Consider the following 17,080-nt stretch of genomic DNA (forward strand, 5'->3'; position numbering starts at 1 on the left):
GTAGCCTATCCCTTCTCCAGTGGATCTTCCCAACCCAGGAATTGAACTGGGGTCCTCTGCACTGCAGGTGGATTCTGTAGCAACTGAGTTATCAGGGGCCTAGGAAAGATTTTTTAGAGAAAACTCTGTCTTTTCACACATGCTTCCTAAATCTAATTCAAGTTTCTGTATTTTCGACAATAATCAGCTCTAGACAACTGTCCCCCAAAAGAGATGAGCACTGTTCTTGATCAAACATTTAATGTTTTTGTAATATCCTGAAACACCACTGGACCAAGAGAAAGTGCCATGCAGCAAATGTCTAGTGGAGAGAGAGGGTCTGGCATAGAAATATTTCCCATCCTTCCCTATGGGGGATGGGAGTATGGAAGGTAGAAAGACACGGATGGTTTTCACACTGCCATGGGATACTCCTCATGAGAGACTCATGGACGTATTGATAGACATTTGGTGAATATAGACATTTACACACACTGTATAACACAGCTGTGTTAACTTTTCAGGTCATTTCTATGTCCTATTTGTTCACCTTCAATTTAAACTCTTTAGAATAAAACAAAGGGACTCTACTTCCAAGGTAAGGAGAATAATGTGTACCTTCCAAAATCTTTATAATATGGTTCTGTTTAAACAAACTGAAATGATATAAAGGAAAATTTCCATGCTCTGATTCACAACTACAGTGAATTTTAACAGTAAAGAAATGTCAAGTTAAAGGAGGAATTTCTCTCTATATGGGCAGGTATTTCCCCATTCCTTCTCCCAGTTCTCAACCTGAAAAGAATTAAGCAGCAAATCTTGTCCCTTTAATGCCATAGAGTCCTGGGGAACCGAGCAAAATATTGCAAAGCAGCACATTCTTCTAAAGGAAAACATTTGTATACTGTTCACATTCAGAGAACTGCGATGTAGGTCAGTGTTAAGTATCTGAAATCTTACCTCTGTTTGGCTGGCCTTTCTGGTGTGGTGTGCGCTACTATATCTGAACGGGTGCCCAAGTAAGGTCTACAGATCGGTTAGCAAAGGAAGGCAATTTACATCTCATGTAATGAAACCATTTCTGGAAAAGGATTTTTCTTTTATGCCAGTGGAGACCGGGTGCATAAAGAAGATCAAAACACAAGCTACATTTTTTAAACTACTTATTGGAGATTGCTGTTGCTGGTTTTATTACAATATGTATTTTACAGATTTAGGTAATAACTCTGATTTTTCAAATCGACCTCTGTTTAGACACGTTTCACTTTGGGCTGTTTCTTGTCTGCAAAATTACAGTCATTTGCACGTTATTACTGTGAGTAGGAGACAGATTGTATTTAGCGTTGGGTGGGGGAAGGGTTATTATGGGAAGTGATCTGCTACGGTCAGCACATAATTTCAGCCTGAAGAAAATTGCTTCTGAATGGCTGGTCTGTTAGCTAGCCAAGGAATGGTCACTGGGAGAGACTGCAAAATGTTTCTGCTTAATCTGCATTATAGAATTATTCTCATTTCCAGAAAGACGGTTTGTGGAAAAAATGATTGTAAAATCAAGTTTAAAAACATGGAGGTGAAATGTCACTGCTCTATTTGAATCTAAAACAACTACAACAAAATACAAACCCACCAAGTAGGAGAGGGCCCAAAGCAGCAGGATACAGCCATGCCCTACTCCATCTTTCCTCCTAGCTTCCCTTTCTCTGACCCCCAACTCCACCCCTGCTTTGGTTGTTTTCAAAAATCTTTATGATTTAATGACTGGATTTTTACATATGTGTAAACATTTGTGAAAGTAACACCAAATACATTGATAAAGGTATAATATCTCTTGCTTTCATATATATATGACTACAAGAAAAAGATTTCCTAATATAGCTTCTTTTTGAAGAGTAGCAGAATCCCCTTAATTGTGAGAGTGTTTCAATCCTTTTGGTGCTAGAACTTAAGGATTTTTCCACGCTTTACAAACTACATTGTATTTGTGCATATTTTACAAAGCTGACAGATTAATAAAGCAAGGATGATTGCCTATCAGAAATTATAGCCCCTGTCTAACTTATAATTTAAATTGAACCCACATGAATCACCTAGGAAGTCTTAATACTTGGTTAGAAAAAAATCAGGAGCTTTAGGTTTATTTTAAAGAAAAATAAGAGTATGATTATACTCAGCTCCTTGGCTGCCGAGTATCACTTTTGTTGTGAACAACTGTGCCTCTTTTGTTTTCAAAACAAGCTTTCCTAAAGGATGAATCACTACAATCATTTGGAGAATATGCAATAAACAACAGAAAGCCAGAAAGTTGTTTTGCTATTTTCTCAGCAGAGCATTTCTGTCCCATCCTCAGCTCAGCTGAGCCTCCAGTCCACCAGCCAATCATCATTATGGAAATATGGTTCTCAGCCTGCTGATTGGCTGATTCCTGGGCCAGTATGTTAAGGTTTCTTCAGCTCAATGTGCACTGCATGCCAGCCTGCTCTGTGGACCTTGTTCTTCCAAAAATAATTTAATCGCCTTTCTTTCCTTCTGTCTTTTTTCAAGATTCTTAAAATTATCCAAGGAAGAACTTTGTGTTGTTGTTTTTTTTTTTACACTTTTAAAACATAATGACCATACTGGGGATCTGCTAAGAATAGAATTTAATAGCCAGGGACATTGCTTCTAACCATATTTTAATGTTTTCTGTTTACTTGGGTTCTCATAGTGTTTCCTTGGATTTTAGAGGAATTCCCACACAAGTTAAAAGAACGAATCATTCTAATGTATGCCTTAATTTTTTTTTTATCTTAAACATTATCTATCCCAACTAAATTGTTTTTTCTCTAAGGTTTTTAAAATTTAAAACATGAAATTAAAACCCTTTTAAATTAATACTGAAAAGTAATCATATCAAACCATTTTTAGGGGGCTTCCCTGGTGGCTCATTGGTAGAGAATCTGCCTGCCAGTGGAGGAGACATGAGTTCAATCCCTGATCTGGGAAGATCTCACATGCCGTGGAGCAGCTAAGCCCCTGTTCCATAACTACTGAGTCCATGTGTGGCAACTAGGAAGCCCACATGCTTGGAGTCCATGCTCGGCAATGAGAGGCCTGCACCACAGCTAGAGAGTAGCCCTTGCTTCCTGGAACTCGAGAAAAGCCTGAGCAGCAGTGAAGACCCAGCACAGACAAAAATAAATACATCAAATCAAATACATAAACAACTATTTAAAAAGAATTTTTAGGAGCAAAACGACAATGTATCAATGTATTTTTCTTCATTATTAAGGCATCTTATCTATAATTTTTTAAAGGTTTAAAATTTTGCCTCATTATCCCTCCAAACCCACAATGTCTTAAGGATGCATAACTTTTTCAAATTTAAAACAGGTTTGTAATTCGTGATTGAATAATAATAATGGGAAATATACATGTGACCTACCATGTTCCAGAAATTCTTCTTAAAATCTTCATATGTATTGATTCATCTAATCTGCATAGCAGTCTCATGAGACATAATCATCAGATGAGGAAACTGAGACGGAGAAAAGATAAGGAACTTTTTCAAATACTGAAGCTAAATCTTGGAGGAAACAAGATTTAATGAGGAAGCCTAGCCTGGATCTGAGTGCTTAACCACTGCACTTGACTGCCACCAAAACATAGTTCCAGACAACAGTTCCACCCATTTTGTTGATTATAATAGAAACCTTAGCAGGTGACTGGCAACTTCTCTTCCTGAAAGAATAATGGATTCAACTGCTTTTCAAAGAAAAGTCACTGTGTCATTTTTCCAAGACTGTGCCAAGCAGAAGTCATGGCACCTAAAACTTAGGATTAAAAAAAAGAAAATCAGTTTCTTGTTATTACACAACTGAAATGTTCTAAACATTAAAAAGAAAAATTACAATGGGTAGCAGAGTGAGGTTAAAAATGACATAAGACTGGCCATTTTTGAGACTGGTGATGTAAACATTGGGATCATAATATTATTCTTAATGTAATACACATATATATATTTGGAAATTTTTATATTAAAAGTGAAAGAAAAAAGCTACTACATCTGCAAGGAGGAAGAGCTATCAGAAACACAATTTATTACTTGGCTATGGAACATTTTTGGCATTAACATAAATAGGGTAAAATTGTCTCAAATGACAATGCTGTGTATACAAACAAGCAGCAACAGATTATACTTGCTTCCTACCATTTGTTTACTCGAGTTTTTGTTTGTTTTAGGACAAACTCATGTACTGGGCTATATACACTAAAAATCTGTAATGTTTTATATATATTTTCAACATGTGTTATGTGAGCACTTAATGACTTTCTATATAAACTATATTTCAATCAAGAAGGGAAAAAAATCAATCCCACATTGAAATATACGCAATAGAAATTAAGAAATGAAGATTCAATACTTTATTACAGGTATACTATACACTGGGAGAAAGAAAAATATTATTTGGCGTTTAGATTTCTTCAGTGCATGTTTTCTGTCTTATTCAAAGAAACAGAGTTGAAGAAATGAAATCAACAGTTCAGACACAGAATTAAATTCTTTAAACAAAATAATAACATACAGTGAAAGCCACTATATAAGAAACATTGAACAGAATTAGACTAAATGAAGAGAAAAATGTTTAATCTTTGCACAAAGAAAACTATGACATTGAGATTAAAAAGAGCATTGAAGAAGATGAAATCATGGTAACAGCTACTATTCTTAACAAATACGATATAATTTTGTGAAACGAGATTATAACACAAGGAGTCACTGATAAAACTGTTATAGCAGAAAATGGATAAATCATTAAATATAATGAAATTTAACTATCACTGTGAGAGAAATGATATGTAATTAGAAAAAGGAATAGAATATAAAAAGAAAGCAACGCTTCTATCTGTGGTTCCACATTACTAAAAGTCTAGTGCCAAAAGAAGAAAGTATTTCTGAATCTATTAATAAATGATGGACTCAATTATCCTTAATTATAACAATAATAGTCATCTCAGATCCAAACTCATGTTCTGTCAACATTTTATTTTACTTACCAAACACCTGTATAGCACTTACTCTGTAAAAGTCACCATACAATGTGTTTGTGTGTGTGTGTGTGTGTATAACTCATGTTCTGTCAACCTTTCATTTTACTTAACAAACACCTGTATAGCACTTACTCTGTAAAAGTCACCATACAAGGTGTGTGTGTGTGTGTGTGTGTGTGTGTGTATGTGTGTGTATAACTAAAGAATCAGTATAGACTCTAGGAAAGAAGCAGGTAAAATTGTTGTCCCACTAGGATAGAGCTGGAAGGAAGGTCATGCCAGACCTTTACAAATATATGTATATTTATAAAGAGAAGGTAGTCAGGTTCAGAAGGTAATAAATGAATTATATCATTCTGGCAGAGTTCTTAGAAATCACAATGTTCAAAAAATTGTTGGTTAAATTAATGAACCTATATCAAACTTCTAAAAGTGAGAAGAGTAGAAAGGATTCCCCCCAAATGCAGGAGATCATAATGGTTAATAAGCAGCTCAAGGTGTATTGAGATAATATTCAAGCCAACAAGTATACTCAGTGGACGAATGATAACAACAAACATGTAATAAACCAACTCTGAACTTAGAAACTCTCAACCTAGAAAGTATAATTCCTACAAGCATATTCTACAGACAAATTAAATAAACTAACCAGAACAAAGAGAGGTCTTTATGAATGAAAACCTGTTGAAAAATAGGTCTTTATGAGTGAAAATATGTTAATCGAATCAAAAGTTAATGTCAACAAATAGAACATAGGGTCAAATATAGTCCCCCTGGGGAACATCAACATTTAAATTTAGGGCAGGAAATATAACTGCTTGAGTCATGAATGAGTGAGCAGAGAGAATTAAAAATAAAAGTAAAAAACCATCAGGGAAGAGATACCTCTGAGAAGGACACAGTGATCAACAATTCAAAATACATCAGGAAAATCAAGTAAATATAAGACTGAAAAAGCCTCCATTGGCTTTTACTTGGGAGAAAGAATAGTGACTGCAGAAAGAGCAATATAAGTAAAATAGTAGCAAAACCAGTTGGTTCAGGACTGAAATAGAGGGCAGCAAATCAAGAGATCAAATGAAGCCTACTTTTTGGAAGCTTGCTGTTGAAAGAGAATAGAGAAAAGTAGTTTGAAGAGAGTCTGGGAGGAGACTTTTATTGTTGTTAATATGAAACAGCCTTCAACATCCATTTTGAGAGAAAGGAAGTGGTACAGAAAGGAGTTAAAAGTTTTAGAGGTTAATTGGTGAACACAGATCTGAGCTGAAAAAGGAGGGACAGGCGAGGAGACCGCTCAGCTGCATCTGCAGCAAGACCATTCCATCATGAACAAGAATTTCTAGCACAGAAAACCCAAAGTGGAGCGAGTGGTAGAGACTCGGGGGGAGCTGTTTGAATGAGCAAAGTGCCCCTCGTGCAGCAGGAGCATAAGGACCTCCGTGGAACCCAGAGCAGTCGTAGCAGGCAATAGAAGTGAAATAGCTCATATGAATAGAGATCCCCAAATTAGAGTGTTTTATTTAGACACCTAGAACTCTTAATAACTCAGCATATCCAGTAATTTCCTGGGACACCTATGAGTTAAGGGAAAAGAAATTTGGGATATTTAACAGATTAATCTTTTCAAAGTATAAAAAATTTAATGAGTATATTATTCCAAGTTAGTGTCTCACTTTCTTAACAGTGTTTAGATGATAAAAATAAGAAGGAACTTTAAGACCTTCTTTACATTCCAACTTTATAGACCTTTGGGTCACATGTGTCTACGGGAAAAGGCTTCTGTACTTACAGCTAGTTGTGAACCCAAAGTGAAGGTTTGTCATTAATGCACATTTGAAGTACTTGCCTCAATATAAAATGTAGCTGACCTCATTAAAATCTCACTGGTTTATTTTGCATCATTATTTTACTCATTTATTTAAATATCATTTATCAAACACCAACTATATTCCAAACATTGTGCTAGACTTGATACAAAAAAGAACTTTATTGGTTCATTCTTGAAAAGGACCTATCTTTTATATTCATTTTTTTACAAAAAATTGGTTGGTCACTTAGGGAGGAACCTAATTCTACAGAGCCATTAACCTTTGCACTCTAGAAACAAGAAACTAATTAATGAACTCCCTGCATCCCTTAGCCGAGGCATAGGTTAGTTAGTACCAGTACTAGCATGTCCAGTTCTAGTAGCAAGGTTGTAAAAACCACAGGTAACACCAGAATATAAACACAACTTCCAAGACAAGACGGTTTCAAATCTGCAACCTCAGCAGACATCTCAGAAAATTTATTTGCATCAATAGAATAAATACTAAGAAAGGGGAAAGTCCTTAGGATGATAAATATTATTTTACTGCCAACAGAATCAAACTGTATACTAAAAATGATTATGCAAAAATTCCAAAAATATTTCCTAAAACATTCAAAGATGTTCTAATGGAAAAAATAATTCAAAATGGAATCAGAAAAGATTTTTGGAAATCATGAAATAGTGGAGCTCTGAAAAAATATTATAAAAAGGCAACCATGTAGGCACCAGATATGCATGTGATATCTGATAAATCTTAAAACTATTAAATGAATTAGAAGTGGAAAAACAGGTTACTAGCACTTCTCAGACCTTTAAATATACATTATCTATTTTTCCATTTGAAAACTTTAGCATATAATTAGTGCCTGACTTTTAAAAAACAATTTTATGGATATATAATTTATATACTATAAAATCCACCCATTTTAAGTGTAGAAGTCAATGAACTTTAGTATATTTATAAAATTGCAACCATCCGTCACATCTAATTTTAGAATATCCCCATTAGCCTAGAAAGAAACCTCTCCCTATATACCATCACTAATGGAGTTTTTAATAATAATTTTGGAAACAACATTTAATGCTTTGGTATGCTACAAAATGGTATTCACATAAAAGCTGTGATTGAAAAATGAACTGATATTTCATCTAATTTTAGATGGTGATATTTCATCACCATTTAAAATATGCACATTTTAAAAACATCTAGATAATCCTTTCTAGAATTTGATAATAAGTTCAAGACATGATGAAGTAAAATCTTGATGTATCAATATACTTCATAATAATTATCACAGTTATCTTTTTAGAGCCATTCAGCTCTGAATTCATCCATTTTGTCCACTTGGTAAAAATAGATCTGAGCCTTTTAAACAGTTTTCCTAGACAGCGGGCACAATGTTAAACTTTGTTAGCAGAAGGTGCTAGAGAGACATCGCAGAAGGGAAGGGTTTTGCATCCCGGTTCAGGCATATTCACTTACCAGACCCCTGCAGCGTGACTGCTGCTTCTGCGGAACATGGTTACCTGCAAGCTCCCTCGGCAGCCCAGGGGCTGCTACCGTTGCTAAATGCCTCTTGTGAGTTACCTCGCTGTGTCCAGCTTTCTCCAATACTCTAGGGCACAGATTTCCTGCGAGTTTTGCTGGCATGGCGCCCCAAAGACTTCATCCAAGGAGCCAAGGCCATGTTGTCTTCAAATGTCTGGATTTCAGTTCTAGGTGTGATGGAGCAGAGAACTCTTCCTCAGGTGTTTTATCTCAGCACTAGGGATAGTGGTTATACTCTATAGTATTATTTCTGATATTATTTATCTTTTATTTTTACATTTTTTAAAGTTCTCTGAATTTCTCGCTAGCCAATCCCTCATTACTACAGTCCCCTGTTATACTTAATAATTATTTATATTAAACTTTCCTTGCTCAAATTATTATTGATTTCTCTCCTTGATAGATACAGAGTGATATAAAGATATACTGCGAGCCACAAATATCTAAAAAATCTTTATAACCATTCCTTTATCAAAAGAGAGTTTATTTTCACATCCACTTACTACAGACCAATAACTGTATCTAATATCTAGAAAGCTATGACTGGATTTAGGAAGAGAATCTATAGTAAGTTTGAAAGGAAAAAGAAAATCACAGTGCTAAATTGTGGTAGACCAAACACCGGGCCAGAACTAAAGCGACATGAGAATCTGTAGATAATTTCAGCCACTGTTCTAATTATTTACAGCTATGTAGCAAGCAACCCCCAAACTTAGTGGCTTAAAATAAAAACCAATTTTATATACTTCATGATTTTGAGGGTTAGTAATAAGGCCAGGCCTTGATGATGAATCTTTCTGTTCTGTATGGTGACGAAGAGGCCCCTTGGTGATACTTGGATGGAGCATGGGCTGTTCTAGAGGGTCCAAGACAGCTTCCTCACATTTCTGGCACCTTGGGTGAAGGGCTGAGTTCAGCTGTAACTGTCAATCGGTATATAGGACCATTCCTACCTGGTAGTCAGACTCCTTACATGACTCCTTAGGGTGCTAAGAATGTGCCTGAGTGAATGAGGTGATAGCTGCCTGGCCTGATTTTCTATCATTTCAGTGAAGTTTAAGATGTAAGGGGAGTTACATAGTATGTTTAGGCCATTATCTTGATATAATCTCTGTTGAGTTTTCAACTGAAGAAATAAAAGCAATCACGCACATCTTAAAAACCTTAAAAAAAAAAAAAGCAAAGAATAAATTACAAATGTATATAAAGTAAAAAGGCAGAAGCTTTTTTACTGATAAGTACAGTTTTTTTCTTACTAAATCTGGAATTACACTATTACAGTTTTCCTGCAATTATGTTTTCATTTAAGAATAAATGATGGATTCCACATATCAGGGATGTCTTAATGATATTTCTCTAGACAGAGAAGGAGAAATACTGTATGACATCCCTTATGTGTGGAATCTAAAAGAAACAAAGATACAAAATGAACTTACTTACAAAACAGAAAGAGACTCATATACTTAGAGAAGGGTTATGGTTGCAACTTATGGTTGCTAGCTGGGAAAATGTGGTGGGGGGGAGGGTTAGAGAGTTTGGGATGGACAAGTACACACTGCTATATTTATTTACAATGACTAACAAACAAGGACTGACTGCATAGCACATGAAACTCTGCTCAATGTTATGTGGCACCCTGGACAGGAGAGGAGTTTGGATGAGAATGGATACATGTACATGTGGCTGAGTCCCTTCACTGTTCACCTGAAACTATCACGACACTGTCGGTTGGCTATACCTCAATACTAAATAAAAAGTTTTTTTTTTTTAAAGAATGAATGATAAACAATTTTTCTGGTCCATACATATAAGTGGTCTCATTCTTTTTTTGGCTGCATAGTATCTTTAGGATGGAAATACTACCATTTATTTTGTCAGTTCTCCAAATGATGAATTGCATGGACTGGATATTTATGTCCTCTCCAACCCAAATTTACGTGTTAAAATCCTGATGGTTAGTTGGTGGTATTTGGAGATGGACTCTTTGGGAGGTGCTTAGGTCAGGAGGAGGAAGCCCTCATGAATGGGATTGGTGCCCTTATAAAAGAGACCCCAAAGAGCCAACTTTCTCCTTCAACTGTGTGAGATTACATTAAGAAGATGGCCATCATCAAGGAGGTCTTTCATTGAGGAAGTGGACTCTCACCACTGGTGACCACTTGATCTTGGACTACTAGTCTCCAGAAGTATGAAATATAAATTTCTCTTGTTTAAAAGCTTCCCAGACTATGGTATTTTGCTATAGAAGCTCGAGCAGACTAAATGGATATTTAGGTTGTTATCAAAAAGCTTATGGTTTGATATCAACACCTCAAAAAGTTATTATACAAGTTAGGAATATCAAGTAACATTTTATATCCCTATAGAAAATATTCTTAAGCCACTATTAAATATGGAAAATGGAGGCTACTCCAGAAAAAGTCATTTAGCTGTCTCTTTTATGCTTAGGATTTTTAAATTATGAGACAGAAGAAACTAAGTAACAGTGCCATGGCTGAGCATGAAAGCAAGCAGCTCATCAAATATTTGCTTTACATGGGCCATTTGAAGTCCTGTCAACTCTGAACACATTGCCTTAGACTGCTGAAAATTCAAAAATAGTTGTGATACTCCTCTCCTTACTGTTCCTTATTCATCCCATATCAGTTTACTTTTGTTTTATCCTAACATTTATTTAAGGGCTCTCTGTGTGCCAGGCATTGTCCTAAATGCCAGAGTATTTAACCAGAGTATTTCATTTAACACATAACCAACCCAGAAAAATAACTTTGTTAGCTGTGTGATCTTGTGCAAGTAATATAATTTTGAGCTTCGGTTTCCTTATCAATAAAACAAGGACCATATTCTAATATTAAGTGATTTAATACACATCTATTTGTTCTCTTACTATGTGCCAGGCATCCTAACTCAGTTCAGTTCAGTCGCTCAGTCGTGTCTGACTCTTTGCGACCCCATGAATCGCAGCACACCAGGCCTCCCTGTCCATCACCAGCTCCCGGAGTTCACTCAGACTCACGTCCATCGAGTCTGTGATGCCATCCAGCCATCTCATCCTCTGTCGTCCCTTTCTCCTCCTGCCCCCAATCCCTCCCAGCATCAGAGTCTTTTCCAATGAGTCAACTCTTCGCATGAGGTGGCCAAAGTACTGGAGTTTCAGCTTCAGCATCATTCCTTCCAAAGAAATCCCAGGGTTGATCTCCTTCAGAACGGACTGGTTGGCTCTCCTTGCAGTCCAAGGGACTCTCAAGAGTCTTCTCCAACACCACAGTTCAAAAGCATCAATTCTTCGGCGCTCAGCCGAATTCTTCACAGTCCAATTCTCACATCAGGCAAAGTTATTTTCAGGATTAAATATAATGAGCATAACATACTACTTGATATAAAATAGGCATTCAGATAGTAATTCCTAAGGACCTCCCTTGTGGTCCAGTGGCTAAGACTCTGAGCTTCCAAGCAGGGGATATGCATTCAATCCCTGGTCGGGAAACTAAGATCCCACATGCCACATGCTGCAGCCAAAATATTTTTTAAAAAAGGAAAAGACAGATAATAACTCCTTTTATTGTAGCTAGAAAGACACCAAGCTTGACCCAAATCTATATGAGTTCAAAATACTCCTCCCCTCCTTTTTTTGTGATTCCATGCTATCTTCCTAAAAGCAACATGGTATGACTATACCTGTGATCCACTACTCTTTTCACTGGTTTCTGTAATCCAAGTCACACAATTCTTCCAAGGTTAAAAAGTAAGTCTAAATCCACCATCGTTTCTAGTCCAAATAATTTTTTACTTCTGTGATTTCATTATTTTTTTTCCATTGTGTACTACATTATTTAGTTCTCCATAGGTTGTCATACATTTTTTCTCCAGTTCCTTCTTAAATATACCTTGTGTTTTGAGACTTCAGGTGGACACGTGGTCCTTTCTACTCCTTTTATGTTTCTTTTAAAAGGTTTAAGCTGTGACTAGACATGTAGTCAATTGTGCAATATACAAATGAAATCTGATTTTACACAATTTACAAATCAAAAGAAATGGAAGGACAACTATAATATGTGGATTCACTAGAGAAAGACTTAAGTGAAGAAAGAGTGAAGAAGGGGCAAAATTTTAAAACATAGAGGCTTTCTGAAGTTGAAAGAAATTAGTACCCATGTCCTTGGAGTTATGGTAATAAAACTGTGAAGGTGAGTGGGAGTCAGCAAGAGTAAACAGCTAACCTAACAGTTCATTCAGAGTTGTAAACAGATGCACTTCACAGTTCAAGTGGCAAGCATTTTTCTCTGCTTCTCATAAGCAGCAATGCTACCCATTCTTCACAAGAATATTATATCTATTATTTTTAGCTGTTTAATGGATGACATCCACACTAAGATCCATACCAGAGGAGATAATGGGCCAATAAAGCCACGCATAGCCAAGATATTTATTATCTCCAGCAACATATCACATCTAGAGCTGAAAGCTGGAAATACTTATATCAGCTTTTCACATGTCTGTATGTATATGTGTGTATATGTTTTTTCACTTTTATGTAATAATTGCTTGACTAACTCTGCACAAGTGAAACAATGTGGTTAGAATAGGAGGGTTCTCTTACAGCAACAGAGAGGATCTGGTGATTTTCACTTGGGGGTGTGAGCAAGCTGGCTGCAAACAGGGGCAGACACCATGGAAAGAACCTTGAATTCAGAGTTAGAATCCTGAGTTCTTGTCCTAGATGTCACTAATCAACTGTGGTGCCTAGGGCAAGCCACTTAAAATTTCTGCTGTGCCCTAGTTTTTCTTGTTATAAACTGGGACAGTAAGGCTTGCTCTACTTACCTCATTAGTTTGTGAGGGTCAGGGGAGTGAGTGTGTATGAATGTATTTTGAAAACATAAAGTCACCTGTAAATGCAATGTATTTTCATTTTAGATACTGATTATTGAAACTATCAAATAAGCCTGTAGTTCGATGATACTCCATCTTGGTTGCTTTGGATCATACAAACAGGAAGAATAAATTTACTAATATTATATACTGAAATTACATCTCCATTACGAAATGACAAAAGAGTCAAATCAGTTTTATACATATGAACCTAAGAGTATGTTAGAAACTGATAGCTGTTGGGGGTGGGAGCAGATATTGAAATAAAGACATACTAGAAATGTGCATTCTAGATCAGTTAGTTCAATATTTGATAAAATAATAGTGAGGCTAAATGTTTCACTATAGTAGGAATTCTTTAAAAATCTAACTTTAACAGGTATGGAAGTAAAGAAAGTATTACATAATTAGAACCAAATGATTTTACCTGTAAAAAGTCATATGGAATATTCTACCCTGATTTGCTTTCATTTTGTGGCTGAAAACAGGAAAACTCAGCCTCCATATGTTTTGCACAAGACCACAGTTTGAAGTGGTAGCAAGATTATACTCGGAGCCATCTTTGACACTATTTTTTAAGTCCAAAGTGAGAGACTGGCTCACGGTGGTGGCTGAATTATGAATCTGGGATTCTAGAGATGAGTAAAATGTATAATGCTGGTGTTGCTAGGTTAGGAGACTAAATGAAACTCACCAACAGTCATGAATAAAGCCAGATTTGTTGAATGATCCATTCCAACGAAAGAGCAGAATTGTAGGTCAAACAAATTGTAAAGGCTAATGGAGACCTTGAGTTGGAGACAAGGTAGACATAAGGAATATACTTCAGAAGTTAAGGCTGGCTAACCAGACTGGACTTGGAAACAATAGTAAGAAGAGAATAATAATACTTCTAGTTCTTAGTGCTTATAGCTAAGTTTTATAAGAGTGCTATGTGTCAGGCATGGTGCTAGGGTGTGTGTGAAGTCGCTCAGTCGTGTCCGACTCTTTGCGACCACATGGACTGTAGCCCACCAGGCTCCTCCCTCCATGGGATTTTCCAGGCAAGAGTACTGGAGTGGGGTGCCATTTCCTTCTCCAGGGGATCTTCCCGACCCAGGGATCAAACCCGGGTCTCCTGCATTGCAGGCAGATGCTTTAACCTCTGAGCCACCGGGGAAGCCTTAGGAGTTTTATATAATTTTCTTTAAAATCTCACTCACCCACATAAAATTCAGATGGAAACTATTCTCCCATTTTGGGGAAGAGAAAAGAAAGGTATAGAGGGAGAGGTGGAGCTTGGCCTGCACAAGTCTAAAGTCTACATGCTTAACTGCTATGTTCCATGACTTCCAAAGGAGGCAGGAAGAGTAAGAAGACTGGATTTATCAACACCTGTCCTTGATCCATAGACTGGTTGGTAGGGTTGCAGTGTACAAATTCACAAACTATCCATGAATTTGAGTACAAAAAACTACCTAAAACCTATATCCAAGCTTTGTTTCAAAATTATAACTTCCCATTAGCATCTTGTACCAATTCTGTGTCACCCATGTGCATGTGATTTTTCATTTTAGTGTAGATATGATAAAGGATCAATAGATGTAGAAAGTTGACATTAGCTTGCAATGAATTCTAGCAGATTGATGTTTACACCAAACAAAAATCAAAATAATCAGGTTATTTCTATACTAGTTAAATATTTATAGAACTATAGAGTCAGAAATTTATCAAATATTGATTTTACAAGGAACTATTTCTAATCACCATATTACCAACGTTCATTCATTCAACAAATATTACTTGAACATTCACTGTGTGCCAAGCTCTCTTAAAGGCACCAAGTGTATGTGTCATAAATACCAAAGTCCCTGCTGTCAATGGAGCTTATATTCTAGTGAAATTGGGAAATAATAAGTAAACAGGTACAAAAAATGATAATTTCAGATATTAAGAAATGCTACAAAGGAAATACCAGGGCATGACATGAGGAATCATGATTGAGGCAGAAGGAAATTTAATTCTTTTACTGCCCCCAATCCTTCCTTAAAGAATCAGTGATGATCTCCTTTCCTAAATGTAGAATACTCCTCTGAATTGGGTTTAAAATAAGCACCAAAAATGCCTTTAAGGGAATATTAACTAAGCACTGTCCATCTAAAAATAGGGCCAGCCCCAGAAAAATCATGTCCTGGTTCTGTGTGACCGAAGGATGCACAGGAGGAGGGCTCCCTGGGCATCTTCCACTTCATCCTGACCATTTGCTGCAGCCTCTTTCAGGGCACAGAGCCGAGACGCCAATCAGCAGGAATTTGATGATTTGACGAAATCATCAGTAAGACCTGATGAAATAACTAAGTGCCGTGGTCTCCCTACTTTACAAATAAAGGCACGGGACATCACTTTCCTTTGTTTGATGGTAACCACTGATAAAGTCAGGCTAAGTTGATAATACAAGCTGGCATTCCGAAGTTATCAAGAAACTCTCAACACTGGCCAGATCATTTTCATAATGTAGCCATTTCACTGTCATAAGCAAAAAGGCTCCAACTGGGAAACAATGCTTGTTCTCTTAATACTTTATCGTGTAAACGCAAACCTTCGGAAGTTCAGAAGCCTAAAGCTAGGGAAATGTAGAGCTCTAATCAGATAGATCCACATGTCTCAATGGATAACACGGAAATGATGAATGCAAAGTTTATGACTTTGAGATAAGCTGCAATAAAACTGTGGCTCAAGATAGTTTTCATGAAAAAGTTTTTCAAAAAATCCACACTTTAGGGGAATCAGGTGGTGAAAGGGAGAGAGACTGTGAAGTAGAAAGAAGGGAGAATTGTGAAGAGGAAGGAGAAAGTCAGCAAAAAGAAGGGACTATTAAGAAGAGATGCTGATTGTTCAACCTGGGCCTGGACCATATACGCATACATCTCTTACAGTAAGAAGCCTCTGTATCAACTTGTGTTTGCCAACGAGGAGGGATGGACTGGGAGTTTGGAATTAGCAGATGCAAACTATTATATACAGGATGGATAAACAATAAGGTCCTACCATATAGCATAATATCCTGTGATAAACCATAATGGAAAACAGCACAACATTGTAAATCAACTATACGTCAGTAGAATAAATTTTTTTAAAAAGTCTCTGTATCAGATTCACATGGAAATCCTGATGGGTACCACCATCTTCAAAGGAAGCTGCTCCTTCTAATCACAAAAACAGAACCAGCAAAAAAGAGTCCACTTTGAAAGATTTCATTTGGTTTGGGCCCAAATCACATCAGCTCAGTCAGGGGCACTGTCCCCAGTGTTTTCTCTCAGAACCAGCAGAAGGAATGTATTCCCTTTCAGCCGGTCCAGAGTCCCTGTGGCATATAGGCACCATCAAATGCAGACTGACATCTATTTGTAGCACAACTAGAAAAGGCAGTTTCATTCTGAATTATTTAACATGGCAACATTTTGCACATATAAATCATGTCCAGCTTTATTAGATTAGGCCAATTGAAGAAATATATACACCTGCCTGTCATGTAAAGCCCTTCATCTTGGGGAGTAGACTCCCCAGGGGGACATCCCAGGAGGTAAATTGAATACTGAGTGGTTTATCTTGTGGTGAGGCCTGAATTGAAAATTGAAATTCCTGCATGGACATCGAATATCACATCAAAAATGAGGACCTAGTTTATCTCTCTTGGTTACCAGGGTACTAATCACTCTAGAAACTTAGATTTACATGACTATGGCTGTTCCCTGCCCTTTATGTTGGAGCTGGGCCCCGTCAATGTGATAATGTTCGTCAAGCCCTTTGAGGTCCTCAGATGAAAGGCATTCTACAAACACAAACTATCACTTGCCTAAATC

The sequence above is a fragment of the Oryx dammah genome, unplaced genomic scaffold (genome assembly GCF_014754425.2).
Source record: "Oryx dammah isolate SB20612 unplaced genomic scaffold, SCBI_Odam_1.1 HiC_scaffold_5, whole genome shotgun sequence".
Classification (NCBI taxonomy): Eukaryota; Metazoa; Chordata; class Mammalia; order Artiodactyla; family Bovidae; genus Oryx; species Oryx dammah.